Raw genomic sequence first — 24944 nt, forward strand, 5'->3', positions numbered from 1 at the left:
GTTTCGGCCAACTGTTCCTCTCGCTTTCTTCAGGTGGTAACCGCGACAGGATAGGAACTCCGAATCTCTTAACTGAATTCTCAGCAATTAATGCCATCCATAGCTGTTGGCATTAATTGCTGAAAATGGAGTTCGGGGATTCGGAGTTCCTATCCCGTCGCGGTTATCACCTAAAGGAAGTCAGAGGAACAGTTGGCCGAAACGTCATGAAACAGCATCTAAGAAAGATGAGAATAATAGTCCGCGATTAATAAAATAATACTCATCTCAATAATGAATTCCAATTAAATATTTATCTGTCCTTGTTTCTTTAAGATAGCGACACGAAACAGTCTCTTTTTGCTTACTCGTAAAATTTTATTTCTTGGTTTTTAAATAAAACTACTCGATCAATTCACGTGATTTTTGGAATGCGATGTCTTCGTTCCGTGACGGGCTCTTACATCATAAAGATTTTTCCGATTTTTATTGTATTATTATTTATTAATATTTTTTTTTAATTGGGTTGTATTCTGAATAAGAACCCAATAAATTTGTTCCGTCTAAATCGAGATGTAGTTCCGAACGAGACGCCGAGAAGACACGGCCAGGTAAGAAGAAGAGAAGTGCGCGTTTTTTTTTTTTTGTTTTGTTTGTTTTTTTTGTTTTGTGAAATAGAATCCGTCTGAAATGATAGTCGCGCTTTTACTTATTGAATCTATCCACGTCATGAGTTTGTCTATCGACTCTTCTATTATTAGATGAAAGGTGCCCCCCTCTCTCTCTCTCGCACAGAAAATAATTAGATTCTGATAGATTTTTTTTTCTTCCAATACTAATGCAGAAACATAAAGATAACTAAACTGTGTTATTGTTAAGATGTACACGCAATGTTAACTAAATATTCACATTAATTAATTGATAATAATTGTAGACGTTTATTTGGATGTACTTACAAACTCGACTGGCTTTAAAACAAGCAGATCAGATCAGCTATAAACAATATTGGAGTCATTTAATTTTGTGCGTTTTTCTTACACAATCTGCTTACAGTGTAACAATCTTTTGTGTTTTACAAAAAAAAAAAAAACAATGTAAATTAATAACCACACAGACGGTAAAACAGTTTTCTTTATTTTATTTACAAAAAAAAAAACATCTAATAAAAACAAAAACAAATTCGGCGATCTATTACAAAAAGGAAAAAAAAATGTCGCGTCAACCAATTCTGTACAACTGCTATTTAACGTTGGCGAATATTACCACCTAAAAAACGGGGCAAGGTAAGTTTACGGTTTGCTAAAACTACATTTTTATTTATTTATTTATTTTTTAGATGAGAATTGATAATATGGATTATTCGGACTAATGTTCACATCTTAGTTACTATTTTCACAACGTTTCGACCGATGTAACCTCTGACCTTCTACAGGTGCAGACGATATTAAAATAAAATACAAATTACTTAACGCTTCTGGTCCTGGCTGACGGAACAAGAACGATTTACTTGAAACTGAGCACCCCTAACAAATATTTAAATATGGACATATATTTATTAATAATCTGGTAGATTAGTGTCCATTCGATAATAATCCGCTGAAAAAAAATTAAAAAAGATGAAAATAAAAAAGGAGGGCAAGATTCTTCAGGTCCGCCGTGCCGTGATTTCATGACTTTGCCCCGTTTTGTAACTATTCTGTACTTTCACCTAACAATTTAATAAACGAAAGATACTGTAAAAATTGAATTTAACTGGAAAACCTTATCTATGAAAACAAAACAAAAAAAAATAAAAACAATAGCACACGGTCTGTAAACTGCATAAGCACCAAAACCAAATGAATTTATTAAAAAAAAAAAAAGTGCTGGGGGGGGGGGGTCTTCGTCCCACATTTGTTTTTAAACGCAAAACAAATTTAGTACCTCGTGATGTACGCATCTTTCTTTCTACCAAGACTATTCGTCGGGTGGGTGGGGGTAGCGAGAACACCTCTTCTCTTGCGCGCGCACACACACGCGCGTAGAGTACCCCTTTTGGGGGAGTTGAATTTTCCCCACATTAAAAACCGACCCTGTGTCTAACTGCCCTCGTGGCGAGGCGAGTAAATAGGAATATAATAATCCACGCTGATATTAGTTTGAAAGCCTCGTATTTGGTTCCAATTCAAAAATAATCTTTGTTGCGAAAGATGCGTAGTTGTATTTGTGTCTGCCATTATGCAAAACAAAAATTTAGTAAATATAGTTTTTTTGTTTTTTATCTGACGCACCAAAAGAAAAAAAAAAAAAAACTTTTCATTCAAACGTAAAATTGCTGGGTGTGGCGACTGCGTTGTTCGGGAGACTTTATTTTCTATTTTCATTATCTAAAACAGATGTTTGTATCTGTGTGACAATATTTAACCGATGAACGCTTAAACTCCTGGTCACATAACACTGAAATTAACAGGAAATAGTAATCACACACTAACGATGCTATATAACGAGTAAAATCTTAGTTTGGATGGATGAATAATGCGTACAGACATATGTCGGCATGCACTAATCAACTAATCGATATATTTCTATTACTTTTGCACATGCGCAAAATCATTCAAAGCTTAAAGTGGTTTAATTTTATGTTGATAGCTATAACGATAGGAAACGCGGCTAGGGCGCTAAATGTTTTAGTTTCAGTTCCAGCTGATGGTACCCAAGTCTTTTTTTTTTTTTTTTTTTTACTTTTGAAATCAGTACTATATAAAAAAAATTTTAGGTAGTACCTAAGCGGTACAATATAATCAATAGAGAATTGGCTTTATAATAATAAATACGAAAATATGCCTAAGCGTTTCCACGACCGGGCGCCTCCTGCTAGTTTTTAGAGGCATTTTGCCAACAAAACAATGACATTGAGTGGGTTTCAACCAGTATTAATTTTTGCTTTTTGAACGATTATCGAGACTCTCCTGATGACTGTAGACATATTTTTTTCTTAACACTCGACATTACTTGTCATGAAAAAAAAAAAAATGAACACTAAATAAACTTGTTTTTAATCGATTTCTTTTTTTTTAATAAAGGGAAACTTTGGTTCTCGTTTATTTGGTACTTGTTGACTAGCTTACGGACCGTGCTGAAGTAATAACGTTTATTTAGAAAACCATTCTTAACCTAGAGAGGGGGGTCTTTGTTAACTATTCTGTAGCAAAAACAAAAGTTAACGTAAAAATTGAATTTAACTGGAAAACCCTATCGAACTCTTTGTTTAAATTTAATCGCGTTCCAGTTTTTATTAAAAACAAAAATTTCTAATTGAACGCCATTTTAACAATGGTTTTGTGTAGACACGTGTTTCAAGTTTTCTATCGATTGGGAGTCAGAGGTGGTCTTTTACACGTGTTCATTTTTTTTTTTTTTTTTTTTTTTTTAATTTTTGTGGGTGGGAATGAGAACTAGAACCTTTTCGGGGTTTTCTGTGTATGTGTGTGCCGTTCTCCTGTGGGAGACATCTCCTTGAACGCTTTTTCTTGCTCACATGTCCCTATTTTGCATTCGTAGCAGCGGGCTGATATCATCGGACTTTTTTAACGGTCATTACCAATTTTTTTTTTTTTTTAAATGTTTAACATTTTTCAAACTGATATAAAATACAATAAAAAAATAATGAAATTAAAACAAAAAATCGGCTCTTCTACACTATTGGAACGAAATTTCCGAAATCGTAAAACTGATTTTCACATGAAAACAATGGCATCTACATATTCCTCGTATTTTTAAGATGATTATATCCAAAAATTACGAAAATCAATAAAGTAGAAACATTTTTATTAAAGAAAATGAAAAATAGAATTTGAAAACTATCGTAAGACACGGGAGAGTTCAAAAGAGAGGTAATTTCCCGTTTCGATTTAAACCAGATAGCCGAAACTTTTCACCTGCTCATACGATTAAAGTTGTTTTTTTTGGGTTTTTTTAAATAATAAAGTAATATTCAGGTAATTTCAACTGCATAATTTGGGAGCTACCATTGTAACTTATTAGAATTGACAAAAAAAGTAGAAACCATTGTTTTATATCTGAGAACTTCATTTATCGACTACAAAATTTCGTCCTAATAGTGTAGAAGCGGAAATTTGAAAAGTTATTCTAGCAAATTACCTAACAATAAAAATATCGTAAAAACTGGATTTAACTTGAAAATACTATGAAAAAAAGAAGCCGTTTAACATTATTTAATCAAGAAAAAAAATTTTTTACTTGATTAAATAATTCGAAATAAGGAAAATGATTTTTAGGCGCTTCTACAGAATTAGGACGAAATTTTGTAGTCGATAAATGGAGTTTTTAGATTTAAAAAAAAAACAATGGTTTCTACTGATTTTTTTTTTTTTTTTTTTTGTCAATTCTAATAAATTACAATGGTAGCTTCCAAAATTCTGCAGTCAAAATTACCTGAATTATTAAAAGAAAAACAACTTTAATCGTGTGTATTAGCAGGTGAAAAATTGCCGCCATCTTGTTTAAATCGTAACGGAAAATTACCCCCCCTTTTGAACTCTTATGTGTCTTCTTACGATCGTTTTCATCAAATTCTATTTTTTTATTTTCTTTAATAAATAATTAATTCTCCACCTTACCGATTTTCATAATTTTTGGATATAATCATCTAAAAAAAAAAAAAAAAAAAAAAAAAAATACGAGGAATATTATTTCTGGAATCTCGTCCCAATAGTGTAGAAGCGCCAAATTCTTGTTTGTTGCTTATTTGTCGTGTTATTTGACCAAGAAGAAATTGGAGTTAACACTCCCTAATAATGGCGGCCGCCCGCCCGCATACTACAGAAGTGGCAGATTTTCTACTAGTTTTAAATGTTGCCAAAACTGCCAATCTGAAGAAGCACGTTTTTATTGTTATCCTTACCAGGTTCCAGATGTCACCAAAATCAAGAATACTTGGTTTGGAACTTTTGTTAAACGTTTATAAATGGGAATTATTTCAGCTTCAGATTTTCTGCGCGGATAAAAAAAAAAAGTTTCGTTTGTTCTTTTCGTTTTTTGTTTTATCTTTACTGTTTCCAGTTCACTTCCGATTTGACCCTCTTCATGTTAAGAATTCTTTTTAATAATGTTATTATTTAGAAAAGTCCTTAACATGGAGAGGGGTTTAAGGAGCGGCGTCCCTTACCTATTCTGTACTTTCAGCAAACAATTTAATACCAAAAATACCGTTAAAAAAAATCAATTCAAAACTGAGCAACCGGAAATGAAGCGGAAACAGTAATCGTAAAGATAACCTTTGGTATTTTTTTTCCTTCTGTTGTGCTAGTTTTGCATTAGTGTTCGTAAGTTTTACATGTTATTTTATTTATTTTTTTTTTTTTCTTGATAAAATAAATTGTTTAAATTCTCACTGAAAGAGGCAACAAATATCTTTGGCGTGTAAAATTTGAACCAAAATACAAAACTAGAAATATTTTTCGTAAAATTGATTTTTAACGGTCCGTTTACGCCTCCTACGCTGCGTGGATTTTTTTTTTTTTTTCTACATTTCCCCCCCCCCCACACCCGTTCGTGTTATTTTAAACCGTGCATAGTTATGGGGTTTAAGCTTTTTTTAAGGAACATTAACTATACGTTATTATTATTTTTTTAATTACATTTTCACCCAAACAAGGCACAGTGCCATTATGACGTAGGGGGCTACTATCAGGGACATAAGTTGCAGGGAGTTGAGCGGCAAGATGTCTGTTCATATTACACTTGAACTTCTGCATCTCAGTGCAGTTGGAGAAGCAGGAACCTGGAAGGGAATTCCTGAGTCTATCAGTTTTGGGGAAGAAAATATTAAAGTAGAAGGCTTTCTTACATCTAGGATCTCTATTTTGCTGGTTGGCGGATTTGACGGGGCTATTTATGTTGAGGCGATACAAGGGTTTGTAGTTCATCAGAGAATCCACCATTAAAATACTTGTAAAACAGGCAGAGGGGTGCAACATTTCATCAATGGGACAGCGGTTGAAGCTTAGATGACAGTTCAGGATGTATCAGGTTGGCGACTCTCTTTTGAACCCTGTCCAGGAGTGAGACTAGTAGCAGATGCACCAGCCCAAATGTGACAACAATACTCCATACATGGACGAATGGTGGCCTTGTAGAGATACAGGATACTTTCAGATGTACGTAACTTTCTAGCACGGTAGAGGGATCCCACCTTCTTCGCAGCAGCCTTGGCAATGCTCTTGGTGTATCTGTTCCAACTCATGTTTCTTGTGAACGTTAAGCCGAAGAGTTTAAAAGAAGTACTTTCAAGTAATGTATCTTTAGCTACTGGTTGTTGAGTTATTATTGGGATCCCAAATTTTTTTAGAAACCTTTAAATCAATTTAGCCAATTAAGTTATGGGCATAAGACATAACAAAAGCGCTTGGCTTGCGACACTCAACGAGTAAAGTGCGACCATCCGGGTTGTTTCGCGCGCTAAATTTGCCAACGTGCGCAAAACCAGTAAACTCTTTACTGCCAAATTGTACTTTCAAGTCGCTTTTCAAAAAAAAAAAAAAAAAACACCTGCATAGGAAATATTTGTTACTCTTCTGGCTTGTCAGTCCAACTGGTCTTCAAAGTACAGGTCTATACATGGTTCAACATTTTGGTGACCCCCCCCCCCATCTTCCTTGCAGTCAAGAAGGATGAACATTCATGATTCATTTATTGCATTTAAAACATTCTGGCGGTAAAATGTTAAGGATACATTCAACTTTTTTTATGAATAAATCTAGTTTTTTCTTCGTTATTGTACCTATTTACAATGCCTCCCCACGAGACAGAGTTAGACACCAGGGTCGTTTTTTAATGTGGAGAAAAGGTACAAAAATAAAAATTGTCTCAGTCGTGAAGGATTTCTCCTCCACTGAAAGAGAACGAGAAATGGAAGTGCCGCATCTGAAGAACAGTGTAGCGAAATACAAAAATATTGAATTTCAAGTGACGCCAATGGTATCTACTGAATTGTCATGTCGCAATCATGAAAACATCCAAAATTACAAAAAACGATAAGGAAGAAAATTAATTATTAAAAAAATAGTTCTTCAAGAAATTAATAATTTTAGCATACTTAATAACTGAAGAGCGCGCATATTAATAGGGGAGGTAATTCATTTGTGAAAACTTAAAAACTTCGACCAATTAAAACTGAGTTGTTTTTTTTTTTTTTTCTTGTGTTTACGTCACACGTAATAAAATAACATGGCGGAATCATTTTTTTCGTTGAATCATGGAAATATGTGCTTCATTTCATATTCCAGAAATATTTAACTAATTGTGACATGACAGTTAGGTAGATTACATTGTTTATTATTGAAATTGACAAAAAAGTAGTTTTTTTTATGAAAAGTCAATTTTTCTATTTCACTACCAACAACGAAGAACCTAAATTTATCATTTGATTTTTTTGTTCAAGCCAACAACAAAAAAGGGTGCAGCAAAAGTGATGGGAAAACAAAACAAATATATAACAAATGTTACTAAAGGCAAGCTAAGGCTCTCTTTTACTTACCTGGATTATTATTTTTTTTTTTTTTTTAACTTATTTCAAAGCTATCTTTCTTAATGATAAACAAAAACAGTGCTAATTCTGAGTTTGGGTTTGTATTACTGTACACATAGATTCGAAAAAGTTGTCAGAAAACAAATATATAACAAATAAATGTTATCAAAGGCAAGATAAGTTACTTTTCTACCAAACTGGATATAATTCGCGTGTTTTTATTCAATTTAATATATTTATTCAGCTCGAAAAAATTGCAGTGTTTACCGATGTATTGGAAAATTCAAAATGGCGGCCGACTCTCTCTTAAACAGGGTAAGTTCGGGAAAAGGTCTTATAAATAATAAACTAGACAAAATACTATTAAAAAACACCGAATATATGTCAACCTATGTCACGGTAATATATATTGAGCGAATTTCTAACAGTATTTTGTCTAGTTTATTATTTATAAGACCTTTTCCCGAACTTACCCTGTTTAAGAGAGTCGGCCGCCATTTTGAATTTTCCAATACATCGGTAAACACTGCATGTTTTTCGAGCTGAATAAACATGTTAAATTGAATAAAAACACGTGAATTATATCCAGTTTGGTAGAAAAGTAACTTATCTTGCCTTTGATAACATTTATTTGTTATATATTTGTTTTTTGACAACTTTTTCGAATCTATGTGTACAGTAATACAAACCCCTGAGTTTGAATGAATAAAAAATTGTGGTCTTCTTCGGCCATGTTGAGTCTTGATAATCGTTCAAAAATCGAAAATTAAACAAAAATACTGGTAGGACATATTTTCGTACGTTTGGTGATATTTATTGGGCGTGTTTCGATCCGTATTTTGTTTAATTTTCGATTATTGAGCTAATATTGACGCTCAAAGTGGCTGCAAAGAGACAGCCATTTTCTTTCTTTTTTTTTTTTTTAACTCACATTTGACATTACTTTTGCTTTCAAGTAAAAATAACGCTTCCAAATAAGTTGAAACACACAAAAAGAAACTTATCCAGATATTTAGACGAGTTAACTTATCTTGCCTTTGCTGACATTTATTTGTTGTATATCTACTTTTTTAACACTTTTTTGTTGTCAAACATATCCTAAAAATGAGAAAATATCCTAAAAAACATCCTAAAACATATCCTAAAAATGAGAAAATAAAACCTGCTTATACAAGTGGTGGAAACCCCCCTGTTTTTTTTTGTTTTTTTTTTTAGGACGATTTGGATCTGGATACAACAATGTGTGATCGCATCAGAAAATTTTGATACCTGTCTCGTCGTTACCAAAAAATAATTTTAAAAAAAGGTTCCAACCATGTGTAAATATTTGTAACTAGATTTTGTTTTCTCATATTTTCATTTATTTCAGGGTATGTTTTAAAATAGACTAGCCTGGGTCCCAAGCGTTGCGTGGAGGTCTGGATGTGTGTTGAGCAAAAAAAAAAAAAAAAGTGGTTGCAGGTAGGTAGGCTCGAAGCCGTACTTGCGAAAGAGAAGAACATGAAAAAAGCAATACATCTTTGTTGTTGTATCCATTGCCAAATTGGAAGTGGCGAAGGTTTAAATTAAGGCTAGTCAATCGAAAAGAAGGGGATGACTTTCGAAAATATCGACCCCTTCCTGTAGAAAAGTGCCCAGTGTCTATGTGGTTAACTATACAAATTGAAAACCTAGGTGTGGCGAGTTCAAATCCAGTTTGTTCCACAGAAACACTTTCACAAAACCCATACCTGATCTTGTGTCATCTATAATATAAATCTCACCTGTCTGTTTAAATGCATGTATGTATGTATGTATGTATGTATGTCTGCCTAAAACTTTCGACAGAGGCGACGGATTTTCACGAGATTGGTGTCATTTTGAAGCTCAACCCTTCGGACGACAGATATAAAAAAGCCAAAAACATTAATTTCTTCACCCTCCACTGGGCACTTTCCTACAGGGAAGGGTCGCTTTTTTTTCGCTGATATTTTCGAAAGTCATCCCCTCTTTTTGATTGACTAGCCTTGATTTAAACCTTCACCACTTCTGGTTTGGCAATGGACGTAACAGCAAAAAATCAAGTTCTTTTCCTCCTTCACGGTACGGGTTCAGGCCTGCCTGCCTACCTATTACCACTTTTTTCAATACACACCTCCAAACACCCGGGCAAGAGCAATGCCGGGTACCTAGTCTAGTACTTCCTAAAGAGGAGGTGAATAAAAAAATAAATAAATAAATTTTTTAAATGAAAAACATGTCAGTACTTCAGAGACGCAAACAAAGAAACATCTGTCGAATTGAAGAAAGAACCCTCCTTCCTTCATGCTATACTGTGTGTGTGTGTGTGTGTGTGTGTGCCCCTTTATAATTGGTTCCAGAGTTTTCATTATAAGTCTATCCCAGCTGATGCTTAGATCCCAACACATGTTGCCATCAACTCCCGACACAGCTGGAGTGCTCTCCTTTCATTGTGACCTTCTCTACCCTGTTATTTCCAATCTTCAGGCTAGCAGCAAAGTGTACTATCTATTTTGTCCTACGTCATAGAAGAAATCCTTTTAAACTGAGACAGCTTTCGTTTCCCACAACGCACCGTTTTGGGAGCTGGATTTTTTTCCTCCACTTTAAAGCCTTGAATCTGTTTATATTACTTGTATTGATTGGATTATTGTTCTTATCTTGAGTTTTATCTGTACAATGTTTCGGTCAGATTGTCCTTCAGCCTTCATCAGGCATGTTGGTTGTTTGGAAAAGAAAGGAGAAAAGTTACTGGCTCCATGGTATTTTTGTATTCTATGAGTTGGTCTCTATTTTATGATTATAGTTTCGAATTTGTGAAAAAAATTAGTTGGGAAAGAGGGAGCCAACTCTAATAAAGATCAACAGTTTCACCTTGCATCTCTGTTAATTATTTTGACTTCGTTCCACAAAGGGAAGTGTGTTCTTTTTTTTCTTTCTATATGTGATCAGCTAGTCTCGACCTTTTGACCTCTCCTTGTGTCACAGCTTTATGGTGTTCTTCTAGCATTACTTTTAAGGAGCGACCAATCTCACCTTTGTATAGTTTTCCGCATTTACATGAAATCTTGTATACAGTTTTTTGTCGTGAGATTTTCGGTCAGGGGCTTGACTCGTACTAGGCGTGTATTTTTTGAGAGTCGAATCACTATTGAATATTGTTCTGATGTCATATAGACTGCATATTTTTTAAAAAATTTTGGACAGGCCCTTTATGTATGCTGTGTACGCTGGAAAGCTTTCAGGTATTGTCCTTTGATGTTTGCTCTAGGTTTTCCAGAGCCGATGTAACGTTCTCTGGGTAGTTATTTTGGTGGAGGGTTATTATCAGGTTGTCCAACTCCTCCTGGTATATGTTGTTGTCGCTTCAAAAATTCAGAACTTCAACCTTGAATCTGTTGAAATGAAATCAATGACGGGCTCTGTCACAAATGTGAATGCTAAAAAATACAATGTATTTATTTAAAAACTGTTAGATGTTTCAGATATGTACCTTAGTTTCATTCGCATGGATTGACCTTTTATCATTTCCCATAATTTGAAGTATATATTCTCCACACCACATTTGTAAAAAATTAATTTGAAACGATAGCAACTAATATGTTGCGTTTTATTTATCGTATTCACCAATGTTTTTCCTCTTGATAATGTATCGGTCGAAAGACGTCTCGAGATTTATTTTAATAGTTTTTGTTTTTTTTTTCCTTTTTAATCGTTAATTTATGAATTTATTCTTAAATCATTTTTATCGACGTCTTTTTTGCTTTCCCCTCGAATTTTTTTGTGATTGTTTCCCAACTCGACATAACTCCAGATATCTTATATATATGTGAAAATGTCAGTGTCTGTCTGTCCGTCTGTATATTTCCCTACCAAATAACTCTATCGAAATTTGACATGGGGTATTGAGATTTGGAAAAATCTTTTTAATCAGGTTTTGGACAGAAATTTTGAAGGGGTCAAAGTTCAATGACTTGACCTTTTTGAGAACTCTACCAAACTCCTCCGGTCTAAACATTTGTGTAGTGTTGTAAATAAATGAAGATGTAAAAAAAAAAAAAAAACTCTTTCCAAGGTTTTGTTGAACAAAATTCACAGCTACTAAATCAAGAAAGAAAGAACTCGGTCTTTTAAAGAAAAATGAACACGTGCAAAATCACGTGGCAAGAAACTGAATTTGCATATCTTTTTTTTTTCTTTTTTTTTTTTTTAAATAGTAAGAACAGAACAATTGGCATTAGCGTTTCCTTTAAATGAAAATATAACAATCTTCCCCACTTGTAAAAGAGATAAATAGTTTTTTCTGTTCTTTTTTTTGTTTTGTTTTTTCGTTTTTGTTGTTTTTTTATAAATCCAGTCGCTGGACTGGTCTGCGAATTCTGTTAGATCGGCGTGGAGGTAGTTCGCTATTCGAAAGACTGCTGGTCCTTTGGGAAGGTTGGTTCTCAGGGCTCTGACTATTACAGTCAAATTCATTTTCTGTATTAGGTGTAGTACTAACAGGACTTGTTTCGGTCAACTGTGTCGGGTCTGAATTTGCAATGTTGGGTTGAATACTTTTAGCAGGATTTTGAGGTCTATCAGAGTGTGGAAAGCGAGCTAGATGTCTCAGCGCTACTGAATCTTCCCAGCCATCATTATGTCGCATTCTTCTTCATGTGTAGGGTTAGCTTCGAGGAGTTCCACTACCTCGACAATTTAACCCACATGCGGCAAGCGAAAACTGTTGAATATTTACCTTCCCGAAGGCGAGCAAATTAAATAGACAGGCGAGCTCCGTATTAACTCTGAGATATTACGATTTATATGTGATATAAAAAGTTTTAAGTTGTGAAGCGACCGACCGCTTCTCTGAAAAAAGCCTTTTGTAGACATACAGAAAAAGCGAACACACATACATACATTTTCGCTTTTATATTTATAGAAGAAGGCATTACCGTACATATTCACACTTTATAATATATACATATGCACATAAAGTTATGAACAATACATAGGGCCCGAGCAAAACTGGGCGGAACTGCTAGTGTGTGTATATATATATATATATATATATATATATATATATATATATATATATATATATACATTCTAAGAAAAAGGATGAGTCACGTGGGCACATTTTTTTTTTTCAATTCATTTGTTTATAATTCATTTTTTTTATTCATTTTTCAATTCACTTTTTTAATTCATTGTTTTCATTTTCTCATTTTTTTTTTCTTTTACCATTTTTCCCCCATCCCTTTGTAAAGTTTACCATTTAAGAGAGTGCCACCGAAACCATACTCCATTTTTAAAAGAAATAAAAAAATATTAAACTTTAAAATTAATGCTATATTTATTGCTTATACCCATCATGGGGCTAGAAGTTTTTTACTAGTAGAAACCTATTTAATTGAAATTGTCTATATATAAAGTGAAATTGTTTGTCTGTCTGTGTACATTTCTCTACCAAACCACTCTGTCAATTTTCTGTCTACAGACTTGAGATTTGATATAAGGGGTATTGAGATTTGGGAAAATCTTTCGAATCGATTTTCAGCCAGAAATTTGACTGTCAAGGGGTCAAAGTTCAACGATTTAACCTTTGAAAACTCTATCAAACTCCTCTGCCAATTTAGTTTAAAGACTTGAAATTTTAGATGTAGGTTACTTGGACATGGATCAAACTTTTTTATTTTATTTGAGTCCAAAACAAATGTTAAGGGATCAAAATTGGGGCCAAAGTTAAAGATTTGGCCTCTTCGGTCTCTGGCAAATTACTCAGCCAATTCTTTGTCTAAACATTTGAAATTTTACATAAAGGGTATTCAGACATGCAGCAAGCTTTTTAATCAGTTTTGGAGCAAAAATTTGGCTGCCAAAAGGTCAAAGTCCTATGCCAATTCTCGGCCTAAACACTTGATTTTTTTTAGATGTAAATTACCTGGACAGGAGTCAAACTTTTGAAAATATGTGTGTGTGTGTGTATATATATATATATATATATATATATATATATATATATATATATATATATAAGTTATGAACAGTACATAGGGCCCGGGTAAAGCTGGGCTGAACTGCTGGTATATATATTTAGAGGGAGAGAGAGAGAGATATGGATTCTAAGAAAAGGGATGAGTTACGAAGGCCCATTTTTTCAATTCATTTGTTTTCAATTAATTTTTTTCATTCATTTTTCAATTCATTTTAAATTCATTCTTTTTTTTTTTTCTCATTTTTACATTTTTTTCTTTCTTTTTCAGTTTGTTTCTTACCATTTTTTTTTTCATTCCTTTGTAAAGTTTACAATTTAAGAGAGAGCCACTGAAACCATCATACTCCATTTTTAAAAGAAATAAAAAAAATATTAAACTTTAAAATTAATGCTATATTTATTGCTTACACCCATCATGTTTTTTACTATTAGAAACCTAGCGTTTGTATTACTGTACACATAGATTCGAAAAGGTTGTCAAAAAAACAAATATATGACAAATAAATGTTATCAAAGGCAAGATAAGTTACTTTTCTACCTAACTGGATATATTTTTCATGTTTTTATTCAATGTAACATGTTTATTCAGCTCGAAAAACATATAGTGTTTACCGATCTATTGGAAAATTCAAGATGGCGCCTCACTCCCTTTTTAACACGGTAAGTTTGGGAAAAGGTGTTATAAATGAAAAAAAAAAACTAGACAAAATACGGTTAAAAACCCGCCGAATATATGTCAACCTATGTCACGGTAATTATATTCAGCGAGTTTTAACAGTATTTCATCCAGTTTTTTATTTATAACACCTTTTCCGAAACTTACCGTGTTAAAGAGAGAGTCAGACGCCATCTTGAATTTTCCAATACATCGGTAAACACTGTATGTTTTTCGAGCTGAATAAACATGTTACATTGAATAAAAACACAAAAAATATATCCAGTTTGGTAGAAAAATAACTTACCTTGCCTTTGATAACATTTATTTGTTATATATTTGTTTTTTGACAACTTTTTCGAATCTATGTGTACAGTAATACAAACCCGAAACCTATTTAATATATATTATATAATTAATAAATTTGTTTGAACGAAAAATGTCTGCGCATTGGATGCATCTTTTCTAAAGTCGCTAGGATATACAGTTTAATGTGAAAACCGGTTTGAAGACCATCGTCATTTAACTCCGCAAAGCGTTTAGTGTCAGTAAAGAATGATTTTTATTGCTTACTTATAGGACACACGTTAATTATCCACACTCCACTAAACAGTGTTGGTGCGCATGTCATTCTAACCCTTCGAAACGGGTGTGTTTACCCAGGCTTTGCTCTAGCAGCGCACCATCTGCTTTTGTATGGCCTAATTTCATTTATATTGTGCTTGGTTCGAGGAGGAGGTGAATTTCTTGCGAGATTTTATTATTTTATTTTTTTACAATTATGGAAAAGTGTATAAATAAAAACACTGTGCCGCAAATGTCATGTTCCTATGTCTAATGACACTGTTCAACAAATTTCATGTTCCTATGTCTAATAACACTGTTCAACAAATTTCATGTTCCTATGTCTAATAACACTGTTCAACAAATTTCATGTTCTTATGTCTAATAACACTGTTCAACAAATTTCATGTTCCTATGTCTAATAACACTGTTCAACAAATTTCATGTTCCTATGTCTAATAACACTGTTCAACAAATTTCATGTTCCTATGTCTAATAACACTGTTCAACAAATTTCATGTTCCTATGTCTAATAACACTGTTCAACAAATTTCATGTTCCTATGTCTAATAACACTGTTCAACAAATTTCATGTTCCTATGTCTAATAACACTGTTCAACAAATTTCATGTTCCTATGTCTAATAACACTGTTCAACAAATTTCATGTTCTTATGTCTAATAACACTGTTCAACAAATTTCATGTTCCTATGTCTAATAACACTGTTCAACAAATTTCATGTTCTTATGTCTAATAACACTGTTCAACAAATTTCATGTTCCTATGTCTAATAACACTGTTCAACAAATTTCATGTTCCTATGTCTAATAACACTGTTCAACAAATTTCATGTTCCTATGTCTAATAACACTGTTCAACAAATTTCATGTTCCTATGTCTAATAACACTGTTCAACAAATTTCATGTTCCTATGTCTAATAACACTGTTCAACAAATTTCATGTTCCTATGTCTAATAACACTGTTCAACAAATTTCATGTTCCTATGTCTAATAACACTGTTCAACAAATTTCATGTTCCTATGTCTAATAACACTGTGCCACAAATTTCAGGTTAAAAAAAGTCCATGTCACATTTGACCTGTTTTGGTGTGTAAAAAAAAAAAAAAAAAAAAAAAAAGTATCCTGATATTAAATCTTACTTTTATTCCTTAGATTAGACACCATTTTCATCTATATATAAAAGCGAAACTGCATTTTTTTCTTTATATCCGGCAAAGGCTTTTTCTCCGGCTGCTTCTCGGCTTGCCTGCTCATTTTTATAACTTTTTTATATGCTACCGAGATGATAATATCTAAGATTTAAGAAACGACTTGGTGTGTATCTTTAATTTGGGCAACTTTTACGCGTGATTTTCGCCATATTTATTGGCTCACGCATTTGTCTTTGGCTTTTCAGTATAAAAAAAGCGAAACTGAAAAAAAAAAACCTCGGTGGCACTCATGGGGGAATGAGCGCTTTAATCAATGTCGGTGAAAACCGTCATAGAAGACAATTGCTATTTTGGGCTCCTTCCCAACAAGTTGGAGAGAGAAAAAATAAAACCCAAAAAAACTGTCTCGCAGAAATAGTTAACTGCGGAATAGCGTGATGTTTGACCTCAATTTGAACTCCTTCACATTTTAATCGCTAAATTTTACGTCTTACATTGCTTCCATCGCTGTAGCGCAGATGTATGTTGTCAGCCTATTGGCCTCAAGGCTCTGGGTTCGAGCCTACCGGCCATCAACCCGTTTTCTTTCTTTTTTTCTTTTTTTCTGTTGTTTTTTTTCCCATTTTTAAAATCGCTGTTTTTTTGTTTTATTTTTTTTTAAAGTTTAACATCGTCTTTTTATATTTAGACAGGGTTAAGTTTCCATTTTGTAATGCCAAACGCCCCCCCCCCAACACACGTATGTCAAAACACCCAAGCAACGCCGCTAGTGTACTATAAATCATATTTTCTTTTTATTGGTTATGAATGAAAATCTCGGAATTGTCCATTTAAACATTTGTCCTCTTAACCTTTTTGTGTTGAGTGTTAATCCACCCTTTTTATATTCCAGCAATAATCTGCCAAAATGCCAGGGTTCCATTTTCTTTTAAAACATTTTTCCATCACTGATAAATTCCTGATGGAATTTCTAATCATATTCATCACTCGCATCACTAAGATTCTCCGCAAAATTCTCGAAAATGATAACTTAAAACAAAAAAAAAAAAAAATCTGTACCTAATTCAACAAAAAAAGCCAGAAATGGATTTTCTATTGTGCATATAAAACCGCAGATGTTCTGTACTTTTTATAGGGTTTCAAAATATAAATAGTAATTATAGAAATTGATATATTGATTATTCGGACCTGCAGAACAAATTCTAATAATGGTAATAAAACTTCTCAAATGCACTTGTGATGTTAGGCTGTGTAAGGTGTTAACATTGATCAAAATCGCTTGTTACTTCTTTCATCGGATTATTTCAATTATCAATACTTATCGAAGACATTCCAATATAAAACTATCTAAGAACACTGCCAGGCACATAAAGTACTTTTGTGTGAAATTTCAGTCGCTTTCAAGTCCATAGGGAATGAATTGGCAGACACACAGACATTCTAGCCGTCTAGGTATTTATATAAATGTTAATTTCAATTGTATTTCTTGCTGTTAATGTTGGCTGTGTGATTTGTTCCTTGCTAATAGTCAGAGATGGCTTTGTGGTTGGGTTTGAATCTCTGGAGCGGTTCTAATTGTACTTCCCTGCTCTGATGATTCCCAAAAAGATGAAATATTAGTGTCTATAGGTATTAAAAATAATTACAGTAATATATATATATATATATATGTATGTATGTATGTATATTTTGTCAGGTCATGTCATATGCTACTTGTACCATGTAACCCAGTACTACCTGCCTCATGGTCGGGTCACCGGCGACTAAACTGGTTCCCCCACAAGACTTGTTTGGTGAGGAGGGTGGCTAGTCTCCCTGAAGGATTAAAAACAAGACTTTCCAAAGGGCGAATGAACTCTTTTTCTGGGTCAACGGCCAACTAGCACAGTGTATATTTTAAATGTCTGAGGAGTGGCACTCGTCTGACAAGACGTTGCAATCATCATCATCATATATATATATATATATATATATATATATATATATATATATATGATGTATATGAATGGGGGATTTAAAGGAAGAGAAAAGGATCAATTTTTTAAGAAGGAGACTTATCGGGATAATGCGAAGTTCAACAAATTGTTTTGGAGTTTATATAGAAATCAATAAAGAAAATGACGATATAAAACTATACATTAATGTATATAGATTTATTCATTTATTCAATAAAGGTATACATCAATTGGGGTGTAGGGTAAGTGAGAACTCTTTATACCATGATATTTCAAAGCCTAATGCTTCTCATCAGAAGAGGAGAGACGATAGGGATGCGATAGTTACATTAAGAGCAAAATAATATATTGAGGCTGTTTGGGGAGCTTAACTGATCTTTGTGATATAGAAGGAGTATAGTATTGTATAATGCAGGTAGGTATATGGTGTATCTGTCATAGTGTGTTTAATCGATGCGAACAAAATGTGTGAGTAGACTCTTTGCGATAATATAGGGTATGTTAATTGAAGAAAGGTGCTTATTTAATCATGTATTAAAGGGTTATAGCTATGGAAAAGGGTTTACATGAAATATGGGGTTTATGCTATGTTGATATATATTGGAGGGATTATCTGAAATTATAACAGTGCTTTAAAGATATAAATTATTAGGGAAAATATTAAGATAATAAATGTGAGGGATAAATTATAAAGAATACAATATAGGAAGATTTACGAGTCTGTCTTTGTTTTATCGTTATTTCCATGGCAGATGCTCGTCTGCGCTCCAATCCTTCGTCCCCCCCTTCGCCAATCTTTCACGAGAAACACCCGTCTGGCTGAAACTACTGTCAATAATTTTCCCCACTTTCATCTGTGCCTAAATCAAAACGTAGATTCCATGAGCAAAGCTTCTTTCTTAGAACTGCACGCCAGTGGAACTCTTCCGTTTGCCTGTTTCCCACCTGACTACAACTTGGACGTCTTCAAGTCCAACATAAACAAATTCCTGACAAACCGCCCCCTTAAGTAAGACACTATCAAAACCCCCAATACTAATTATTACTACCATACTATCTCATTGATTACTGTACACGCAATAATCCTCATCCCTGAGTGGCCTTCGGGCCTTGATAAGTGGTGAACCCCATGTAAAAAAAAAAAAAAAAAAAAAAATTTTTAGATGAATAAGATAGATGATAAATAAACGGAAGAGAAGGGGGCACAAACAGTGTGGGATGAAAAGACATAAAAATATAAGGATTGTAGCGTGATAATAGATAGTAAAACTAGGGGGACAAAATGGATATAAAAAAATAAGTGCATAAAGATAAAGATATAAATATCCAAGTGACACCAAGAAAAAAAAAAAAACATATAAAATGAAAATACGTATTTTCACATAACTGTGAGATTAGAAGAAAATTGTAATCACACACCAAGGATGGTTTATAAATGGAGTAAAAATCTTTGTTTGGATGGATGAATAACCCGTACAGAAATGTCAGCAAGTTGAAATGCAGAATCTTCATTTCAACTTGTTGACATATTTCTATTAGTTTTGCACATGCGCAAATTCATTCATAACTTGAAGTGGTTTAATTTAAAATCATTCTTATCTATCTGTCAATAGCTAAAACAGTAGGAAACATAGCTGGAGCGTTAAATATTTTGGTTTCAATTCTAACTGATGGCACCCAAATCGTTTTTTTTTTTCTTTCGAAATAATTACTATATATTAGGTACAATATTTATTTTTTTTTTTTTTACAAAGGCGTCACCATTTATCCTTGAGTGGCCTCTGGCCCTTTATAAGTGTTAATGAGTGTACAGTGGTCAAGGAGAACATGTCAGTCATTGTTAGTGGAAATTTGGTAAAATTGGATTACTTAAGAGGATGGCTCATCAAGAATTTGTTCACGTTGGACTTGAAGACGACCATGTTGTAGTCAGTTGGAAAGCAGAAAAACTGAACAGAGTTCAACAGGTGTACAGTTCTAAGAAAGAAGCTTTGTTTATGGAATCTACGTTTAAGTTTAGGCACAGATAAGGAGTGAGGAAAATTATTGATAGTGGTTTCAGCTAGACGAGTGTTTTTCATGAAAGTCAGGACAGGGAGACGATAGATTGGAGCTCAGACGAGCACTTGCCATGAAAATAATGATAAAACAGAGACAGCTTACAATGTTTAGTTTGTGGGGAAAGAGGTTGCAGGGAAGAGAAAAGAGTATCTCCGACTAGGCTACGGTCTATTTTGAACTCTGTCAAGGCAGGTTTCTAGCAACTCCTGCCCAGATGTTGCAACATTACTCCATCCTTGGATATACTTGGCTCTTATAGAACGATCACACCAGTTTTCCAGCAACCTTGGCAACAGATTTGATGTACGTTTTCCATCTCAGATCAGGAGTAAAGGTCAGACCCAGAAGCTTGTCAAAACCTGGAGCCTTCCCAAGACGAGAGCCATTCATTTTGATTGATGTCGGATGGGGATCAGAGCGTTGATGATGGAAAGATAGAAGCTTGGTTTTTGATGCATTAAAATTAGTCAGCCACCTCTTTCCCCATTGTGCCACGTGATCAAGATCAGAGGAGAGAGAATCCGAAAGAACTTGGTCATTTACTGCCTTTGAAGTGTTGCCATAGATGGTAGTATCATCAGCATAAATGCTTACAAATGATCTTATGTGATTTGGGAGATCATTGCTGTAGATCAGGAAGAGAGTTGGGCCCTGAGGGACTCCAGCATTAATACTGTGAGCTTGATTTTTGTCCATCAATCACTACTCGTATGAACCTATCAGAGAAATGATTTAATAATTGAGAAGACATTTCCAGCTGTACTGTAGCTGGAGATCTTATGAAGTAGACCTTTATGCCATACCCTATCAAAGGCCTTTGATATGTCAAGAGCAATTGCCCTAGAAAGGAAGCTTCCGTTGAGAGATTCGCTAATCCTATGAGATATAACTCTTAGTACAACTGCCATAGATCTAGCAGAACGGAAACCATATTGAGTGTCATTGAGGTTATTTAATAGATTCTAGCAACTTACTCATGACGCACAGGAGACTGATTGGCTTGTATGGAGAAGATGAGCGACTACATGAATTTTTAAATATGAGACCTACTGATGAGGTTTTCCAGGGTGTTGGGAAGCAATTCTCCTTAAGACAACACTTAAACAGCTTTGTAAGTATGGGCGCTAGTTCTGGTTGAAGCTTTTTGAGCACTATAATAGGAATGCCGTCAAAGTCAGTTGCTTTCCTGGAATCAAAGTGTTTGATTAGCTTGGCAACATCACGCACAGATATTTGTATGTCGCAAATATTAAATAGATTTGACTCTGTAATACTAAATATGAACTCTGCATGAATTAAAATATATTTAAGCGTATTTTACGACCGGCCAAGACCGGATGCCCCCCCCCCCTCTCTGCTAGTATATATATAAAACCACTTTAGTTTCTTTTGGTAAAAGAAAGAAAAAAATTCTTGCTAAGGAGTGGTACAATGAAAACAGAAGCAGCTGCGGAAAATGATTAAAACAAATAATTTTAACATTGCCTTACTTGCATTAAAACAAAGACCCCACCCCCGAATCTTTTGTGTTATCTTCAAAGAAAAAAAAACATTGATAGTTATTTTAATTTTCAGACTTACAATTTAATACAAACGGTTCTTTCGTTTACATAATGTACAAAAGCGCCGGCACTAAAAACAACAAAACACATTTAGGTGCAAGTCTATAAATGGTCCACAACAAATCTTTTTTGCTATAAAAATCTGAAACAAAAAATCTTTATAATGTACGTACTTGTCACTGCATGAAAATGCCATCTTCCAAAAATCACGTAAATCGATCAAGTAGTTTTTTTTTTTATTTATTTAAGAAAATCAAATATTATGAGACATTTTATCGAAGAAAAACTTCACGCCATCTTGTTTTTGAATGATGCACTGCTAGCGACACCTTTGGCAATGTTTGGAATATAAGATCAGCAAGGGGCAGACAATCGACTTTCCAAACTATAGAAAAAAAAACACTTGGAAAATTAAGACATTTCTAAGTTTTGGAGGATGTTGAAAACGAAAATAACGTTTAAAATTCTAGCAAACGAATAGTTTCCAATATATGAAGAATTTTACGTAAATTGAGCACCCACATGTTGACGCTCCTCCAACAAAAATTCGGCAAATGTGTATTTCAGCGGCGTAAATTCAAGTTTTACACTAGTGGTGGCCATAAAGTGGGTGATCATTATACATTAAATTATTATGGAAAAGTGATGCCCCACTTTCTTTAAACTAACATTTCTTCATATCATATATAGAGAGATCTTGGTCATTGTTGGCCTTTGAGGTGTTGCCATAGATGGTAGTATCATCTACATATATGTTGGCGGATAAACTTAAAATATGATTTGGGAGATCCTTGGAAATTTACCACACGAATCCCTTTTTTTTTTTTTTTTTTTTTTATAAACCCTTTTTTCTAATATTGCTAGAATCACACAAATAAACTATCATGGTTTTTATTTATTTAATAAAGAAATGAAAAGGTTATAATTTTGAGCCAAAGTGCTTCATCGTTTAACAAAGAAAGAACGAACTAAATTCAATAAATAATTCTGATGAAATTACATTCCAAATCAATAATAATAATCATGATAAAAGGAATAAATAAGACTGACACAATCAAATTACCAATTCCGGTGATTCCAATATTCAAAGTGGAACTTTATGGCCATTTTTATTGCATTCTTTGATTCTATTGATATTTAAAAGATGGAGAAATAGTGAAATGTTAATAAAATCAAACGGAACATTTTTATGGTCAGATTTTACAAAGTCTGCGGTATCGCCTTCCCTAAATTGAGAAATGATTTCAACAGTGCTCTGAAGATCTTTGTTTTTTTTTTTTCTTTTTTGTTCTTTTGTTTTGTTTTTTGTTTTTCTTGTAGAAAGCGTAAAGAAAAACAAAATATTTAAAATCTCCACTTTTGAAAATCTGATCTTTATCTTTACTCTTTTTTTTTTTTTTTTTTTTTTTTTTTTTTACAAAGGCATCACCACGTTATCAAGGCCCAGAGGCCACTCAAGGATAAGGGTTAAAGAGTGTACAGTAGAAGTTGGTCAATATAGTAATCATTAGTAATGAAAATTTGGTAAATTTAATAACTTATATGGAACGGCTCATCAAGAACTTATTTACCTTAGACTTGAACACAACCATATTGTAGTCAGCCGGAAAGCAGGAAAACGGAAGACAAAGGAACTTTGTCAGTGTGTCTCTGACTTCGTTCCCTATGAACTCGAAAACAGTTGGGCTGATTTTTATGAATTTTCACACGAAGGTACTTTATATAGATAGGTTGTGCATTGGAATGTTTTTTATAAGTATCGATAAAAATATATATATAGATAGAACAAAATAATTTGATGAATGAACACATGATTTTAACTAAAGTTAACACCTTACACAGCCTAACATCACAAGTGCATTTAAGAAGTTTTATTATCACACAAGCTGAAAAGCTCGACATATAAAATCAACAGTAGGTTCTTTGATATTACAGGGGCACATTCGAAATGAATGTTTCTGTATAAAGCACAATTGAAGTATGATACTTGACTTTTGCATTTTAGACTTTAATGCAAGCCATTACATATAAAAATAATTTTATAAAACCAACAGTAGGTTCTCCACAGTGTAATGTAGACTTCAATGCATTGTGAACTAAGGTATGTGAGCTTTCTCCCGGTGCACCGTGATGGATCCTCAACTAGAGCAGGCAATCAATTGATTTGATTGAAAAAAGGTCGATTTCACTGATTTCAATGACAATAAAAATATGAAAATGTGAAACATTTGTTCATCATCATTCGATCTTTGTAAAGGTCAGACAGAAACTTTTAAAAAAAAAAAGCTTCTTTGAGACAAGAGCCATTCATATCAATTGGTGTTTCGTGGCACAGTACCTAACACTTCTGTTGATACAACCCGGCATGGTATTAATACCTATCACTTCCACTGACACGACATGCAAGCAGTTCCGTCAACATGATTGCAATGTATAAAATCAACCTACTGTTGATTTTATATGCCTGGCCTTACTGCTTGTGCTGTGATAATCGCTTGGATTTAAGTTTAAAGGTGGAATGCCACTCAGAATATTCTTTTTCTTGCCTTGACAAAATCAACTTCACAATCTAGTGGGAGGTGATTCCTTTTTTTATCTACAGAAGAAATGTCATTCGTCTTTTATTTCAGTGGAGGGTGCTGGAGTGTTGCAAGTGTTGTCTGCATAACGTTTCGGAAATGCGCTCGTCTGAGCTCCAATCTCTGGTCTCCCCTCGCCAATCTTTCTCGAAAAACAAGTAATGCAAACAATCAGCCCTCCTTTTAAAAATTCAGAACTATAAAACTATAAAACTAAAAAACTATAAAACTATAAAACTATAAAACTTCATTTAAAAAGAAAGACTAAAGCTTTTTCCAGATTCATAATATTGATTCCCCCCCCCCAACCGACACAAAACGTTTCTTGTTTTGTCCCCTGCGCATTGAATCCAGTGCTAATCAATTGTCTCCTGTTGATTTTGTCCATTTGATATTTCGATAATTCGAAATGAATCGCATAATTGTTTGCAATATTTATAAGTAAATGGTTTCAGGCAATAAAACGTTTTGGTGGTGGATGGCAGAAAAAGCCCAAATGACGCCATTGTTGTTTGCTCGAGTGAAGTCCTCTTGAATATTCATGATCAAAAATGTTTTATATATATATATATATATTGTGGCTCTTCAAGTTGAGACTTGACCACTACGACCTTGACATTCGATCACCGCAAAGAAATTTAAATATGATTCTAATTTTATGTTCGGTAGATTTGTTTCTGGTAACAACCACCATGTTAAGTTTGAGCGAAAAGAAAACGATTTTTTTTATTTTAATATTAAATTTTTTTTTTTTAATCTTAATTTTCGGAAACCACTTTGAACATCGTCCATTTGGATTACCATTTGAAAAGGGGAGATAACTCGTTATATGACTAATGATGGTTTTGATGCTTACTTTGAGATATACTTGATGAAGAAAACATTTGTTGGTGTACTCTCTCTCTC

At 33.6% G+C, this 24944-nt stretch overlaps 1 protein-coding gene across 8 annotated transcripts in view; it reads left to right on the forward strand.

Annotated features, from left to right (window-relative positions):
• The window catches only part of LOC145287750 (monocarboxylate transporter 12-like), a 474029-nt gene that overhangs the window by 302683 nt on the left and 146402 nt on the right, over window positions 1-24944 (forward strand). For 2 of the 8 annotated variants that reach the window (XM_080135526.1, XM_080135522.1), the window contains exon 1: window positions 761-1262. The exons of 5 other annotated variants lie outside the window; for them this stretch is intronic. The gene's annotated coding sequence lies outside the window, so the exon portion shown is untranslated. Of the gene's footprint in view, window positions 1-699; window positions 1263-24944 lie in introns of those variants that run through there. One more of the 8 variants, XM_080135516.1, reaches the window with a different exon arrangement.

This window comes from Euprymna scolopes, chromosome 11 (genome assembly GCF_053919585.1).
Source record: "Euprymna scolopes isolate OS-2025 chromosome 11, ASM5391958v1, whole genome shotgun sequence".
NCBI classification, from domain to species: Eukaryota; Metazoa; Mollusca; class Cephalopoda; order Sepiida; family Sepiolidae; genus Euprymna; species Euprymna scolopes.